Source organism: Schistocerca piceifrons, chromosome X (genome assembly GCF_021461385.2).
Source record: "Schistocerca piceifrons isolate TAMUIC-IGC-003096 chromosome X, iqSchPice1.1, whole genome shotgun sequence".
NCBI lineage: Eukaryota > Metazoa > Arthropoda > Insecta > Orthoptera > Acrididae > Schistocerca > Schistocerca piceifrons.
The window spans coordinates 719,592,021-719,598,020 of NC_060149.1; positions in this window are offsets into that span (position 1 = coordinate 719,592,021).

Consider the following 6,000-nt stretch of genomic DNA (forward strand, 5'->3'; position numbering starts at 1 on the left):
TAAGGATCATAACAAGTTGCCGGTTGTATTTTCGAATATGCCCGACTTGTGGCAAAGTCTTCCAGTTCAGAAAGTACAGCAGTTACGTTCCTCCCAGAGTGTGCTTATGAATTATCTCTAGTTTTAGCAACCGTATTTAACTGGTCACTCGACGAAAGATCTGAGATCTGTATCCAAACACTGGAACGTTGCAATACACGAGAAAGGAAATGGAGGTAATCCGCTATATCATTGATCCATACCATTGAATCGATTTGTAGTACGGTTTTTCAACATATACACTATATAATCAAAAGTACCCTGGCACCCATATGTAGTGCGGAATTGACCACAACATATAATGAGAGGTGGTCCTGACAGGGTGAAAGGAGGCACGCAATACTTTGTTGTCAGTACAGAAGAAGTAACATAAGAATTGGATCTTACAGGAGAGATCAGTAACTTCTAACTTTAACTAGACATTGGAAGTCACCTGTGTAAAGTATCCATCAAGGACAATTCAGCCCTTCTAAACCTGCTGAAGTCGACTGTTAGTGATGTGACGGTGGTGTGGAAGCACGAAGGAACAACCACAAATAAACCAGGACCATGTACACCTCGTGTAACGAATATATGAAGATGGTATATTTTCTTTAGGGACATGTCCGAAAGAACAGATACCATCGATGACCATGCAGCTCTCTTAGAATGAAATGATAATTAAATCAAGACCTTAAGCTGTCGACAGGCGTTGATATACATCAACGGGGACAGTTGAAAATGTGTACCCCGACCGGGGCTCGAACCACGGATCTCCTGCTTACATGGTAGACGCTCAGATGGATAGAGGAGAATACCAAATAACAGCCAGATTCACATGCGAGGCAAATCCATTGTAATGCAGCTTCCAATTGCCTCTCTTAGCACCGACGAAGTGTACCGTGATACGGCTAGCCATATACTGCGTACCGTTCACAATAAGGGGGTTGGGTTGTTTGGGGAAGGAGACCAGACAGCGAGGTCATCGGTCTCATCGGATTAGGGAAGGACGGGGGAGGAAGTCGGCCGTGCCCTTTCAAGGGAACCATTCCGGCATTTGCCTGAAAGGATTTAGGGAAATCACGGAAAACCTAAATCAGGATGGCCGGACGCGGGATTGAACCGTCTTCCTCCCGAATGTGAGTCCAGTGTCTAACCACTGCGCCACCTCGCTCGGTTTCACAATAAGGAGGCGCTCAGTTAGACCGCTAAAACCACCTTTTACATCGTGCCATGCCCACTTCCGTTGCGGAGGGACTTCCCTACATCTTTTATATATTACAAGTACAAGTGCCCTAAGCATGAACCAGCTTTCAATAAACATCTTCTTTTTATGCACATACCCACACTGTAGTAATTTATCTTTTAACAAATCATTTTCCTTTTTTCATATATACATTACAAAACTCTAATTATCCTGCCACAAATTAAGGACTTTAAATAACAAAGAATACACACTACATAATTGCAGGTACACAGTTACATAATATAAACCTACTTCTAATCGATATAAGTGTTACACCAGGAAATTTGCTTTATGCTTAATTAGTAGGACAGGATGTTAGAGCGGGTCTTACACATCACTTACACGCAGCCTCTTTGTAGTTATTGTACCAGCCTCCCCTGTCTCGTCGGTCAGCACAGCCCACATACCTCCAAGATTGTCCCACACGTCAAAACGCCTTGTCGAACTCAGCTATGCCCTTGAAATCACACATGCACCACAAGCGAAAGATTTTCACAAGCTGCTTCTGCTGCACATGCCCCACAATACATTGGAGATCCTCTTCCCAGGTATCCTTTGAATTCATGTGCCCTTCCTTACAAGTGGTGCACAAGGCCTATGGAACCACATCACCAATAGTAAATACTCAACAACCAGTGATATCACCATATTTTACTGTCCAAATCACCGTTATGTACACGCCACTGTAGTGATGATACTGATCAGCATTGTCTTACGTGATTGACAGTGCACAGTGTCTGGCAACTAGTGCAATGGCTACTGACATGTTTCTTCTGTTCCCTGCTAATAATGGCCACCGTACACCCATTTTCCAAGTCACCAAGGACAAGGCTATCACATAGTTCAAGGTCCTGACCATTGCCTTCACCTTCAGTGATGGGTTGCAATCCAAGGTCGATTTTCGGTACTGTTTTCTGATGCTCACTCCACACTCGAATGTCTGCGGTAATTTACCAGTTATTTACATGGAACCCCCCACCCCCTCAATTTACATGTACCTTTCATTCAATGAACTTGACACATCATGACGAACGTTCTTGGAATGATATGATGTATCAGCACATACTGAACCAATGAGCAAAAGGCGTGCTCGACGAAGTGTGCACTACGCCTTCCCCCTTACCATTGTTTGCCATCTCCCTTATTCCTCCTATTCTGTTTCTGTTGCTTGTAATAACCACAGAATTTGTGTGTCTTCAGACATTACAGAAGCCTATCCCCACTGAGAACAGCAAAAAAAAAAAGTAAATAGAAAATAAGAAAAGTAATGGTTCCCATTTCAGACCGGTTCTGTACATTCCGTAGCTTGACGGAGGGATTGACACAAATGATGGGGATGTCATGGCCAGGCCTCAGGTTGCAAAGCCTGCAGACATTGCCCCCTGCCCTCTGACAATTTTTGTGCCTTTCCTTGGTAAAAAAAAGAAAAAAGCCGAAAAGGGTAGCAGAAAGAAGGCAACTGTGGCACGCTGCTAACGTCTATACCACGACTAACACTGAGAAACCAAATTAGCTGAGTCAGTGCTGAACAGCACAAGTGAAAAAAATAAAAATTAACAGAAAGGTGAAAAAAGTAGAGCAGAAAAGAGACAAAAAGAGAAAAATAGAAATGGGGAAAAGGCGATTAAGGCATCCATTGTAGAGAATCAGGGCATACAGATTCGTGGCCAGGTACTGCACGAATTTTCAACTCCACTGTCCCATTACTGCAATGATATGAGCGGCTGTAAGTCATTATTTCCTTGCTATCTCCTTTCAGTGCCGTTCAGTTTCTTTTCCTTTCATCCCAGCTATTCCTCTCTACAAAATACGGTGCTACCACTTTAGTCAGCCACGTCACATGATCCAGTGGTCTGTAGCCGAGCGGTTCTAGGTGCTTCAGTCTGAAACCGCGCGACCGCTACGGTCTCAGGTTCGAATCCTGACTCGGGCATGGATGTGTGTGACGTCCTTAGGTTAGTTAGGTTTAAGTAGTTTTACGTTCTAGGGGACTGATGACCTCAGATGTCAAGTCCCATAGTGCTCAGAGCCTTTTGAACCATCTAACATTGTATTCACATTTCTATGGAATATGGGTCCCGTCTCTGCAGCTAATATGCTGGTATATTTCAAGTTTTGATATTAATGTTGTTTCTGTCTCTGCATAACTGTGCATGTCGATTAATAACTTCCAAAGAACGTGTAGAGACAGAAAAGAATGACAGCCAGATTCCTTATGTGCTGGAGAGAAGAATTCTGTATTGTAATCTTTCTTACGATCATTGTGTGAGCAGTTACTGTTTTCATAAAAATAGCGACAACCGTTAGAGACTGATAAAATTTTGAAAAAGGATACCTTCATCTGAAAAGAGGCGCCTTGATATGTAAAAAGATCACCCTGGCGTCGTTTGGGGTCAAGACAGGATGAAAAAACCTTTGAGGATCTAAAGCATTGTCTGTTTTCCATATCCTAGTAGGCAGAACTGGGCCTCTGCCCTTCTCAGCACTTGGAAAGACATCTACTTTTTGAGGTCGTAAGCAGACTGAGGAGCAGCCACTCCGAAATTTGACGTTCCTGATTTGAAGAACTATCAGACTCACTAGCGCACTTCACCAGGGCTTATTGATAACCTGAAAGTAATCCTGTAGCAAACATCTGAAACTTTTTGGAACACTGGGTGAAACTTGGCAGTTCAGACCCCAAAAATTTGGTAGCTCTTTGGGACCATATCATGTGGGAATGGCTACAGCTAAATATGACGCACTTCAAGAAAATTATAGACTCCCTTAGTCGCCAGATAGGGTCCTTTAATAAGGCAGCAGGCAATGTTAGTATTCGCGTGATGTCTCCTGGGGGTGAGTAATTTTTTGTAGGGCGTGCTTGTCTAATATCATGCTAAAGTTGAGAAACACTTCGCATCTAGTTAAAGTTTTGGAAACTTCAGTCAGAGCTTACCAGGTGCAAATACTATGCTGCTGCTGAGAAAGTTCGTGCTTGATGTTGCTGGTTCTATTTCGCGGAAATGTGAGAAACTCAGGTTTCCATATCATTTCCCCAGAAACGAGCGAGGAGTGACACTTCCTAATTATCCGTTCATGAACACTTCTATATGGTTGGGCGAAATCTCATGTACAGCATGCATCAGTGGCAGCATCTTTGTAGTCATTGATGTGCCTACTGGCGAACATAAACTGAGAAATGAAATAAAATATTTCAGCTGAACTGACAGATACTTGTTCCTGTGCTCTTTTCTTATGAATACGTCAGGGGCCAGTGTATATGACGGAGCTATGTCCTGTAGCCTTCAGTCTGAAATATTTCATAGGTTTATAAGCAGTGAGTGCCTAAGTAAGAAATGATGGCCAAGAACACTAGAGTTTAGTCGGCTATTTGAAGAAAGTAAATGTAAAGGCTCCCAGGAAATGTTGAAGGCACTGCAGCGTGGCCTCACATACACAGAGCGGGCTGGAATGTCTGGAAGGATCAATAAGGAGAATTTGGCGACCTGTAGTGTGAACAGTCAATCCGATGGAGCCTAGGCTGGTAAGCTCCGAACGCCTCATGGAGGACTTATTCCCAGGCGAGAGGTGTGGAGGCATACACTAATGGGTCGACTAGGAATGCTCGAAGTAGTACCTGGGTCTCTTCAGAGAGAAGTATGATGCGTTGATAAAGGAATGTTACACCCACGCAGCGGCACTGCTGTCATGTAGTTCTCAGGATAGTGTAACCTTCGGGGGAAGAGACCCGTTCTAGGGTTTAGTATTTGGCATGCGCTGATGGCAGAAATTTTCACTCCGACGAAGTTCACTTCCAGGGAAGCAGTGACACTTTTGTCACGACTCAGCAGGATCCCATAGTCACAGAAGTGGTGGAACACATCTCATTAAAAATGTTAATCTTTTCTCCCTGAGATGATTCCACTAATACATCATCAATGGAGACGAAACGCAAATCTGTTCCCAATAAACGTTTGGAAATTCTATGCAGTATTGTCCATCCTCTATGACAAGTAAAAGAACTAAGAAGTCCATATTATTTTGTAATATCCATTTTCATCATAAGCTCTCGGACCACCAGTATGCTGTCATAAGGATTGAAGAGACTTTCATGTTGAAGGGGCTAAAGACAACGCCTCAGGCCAGATGCAGTAGCCCTTGATCCCGTCGAATCCCATGCTGTTCAGGTTATTTTGGCCTTCTCACCAATACACCTGCGAGTTCTGAAGTAAACTCTAGTGATGGCGTACGCCATGATTGACTGAGAGATCCCTAAATGGAGGTTAAGCCAACTTATTGGAAAAAGTGTTTTCTGTGTGCAGGCATTCAAAAACATTAAATGAAATAATGTGGTGTGGCCCTCAACTACGCTCACTCTGAATCAGATTTCTTTTTTTTTTTTTTTTTCGCTTTACATGCTCACACGGATTTTAGCACGAAGTATTGATCAACTCACATCAGTCTTTTTACCAAGTGCCTCGCAGAAATCGTGTCTGCCTAGGAATTCCGAGTTCCACCGTATATCGTGACAATTCTGTCTACAATGAAAACCAAAAGTGGAAACCCCTCAACAAACCACTTCACAAAACCAATCAAGATCCTCGCTAAAGATTCTCCCCAGTGGAAAACGATACTGTAGGAACAGTCACAAGGCAAACGGCTGAATCCCAGTAAGCTCAAATTCCCACAAGATCTATTTAATTGACTTTAATCAATCCTTCGCACCTCCACGCATGTACAGTGCCACAATAAAGTAA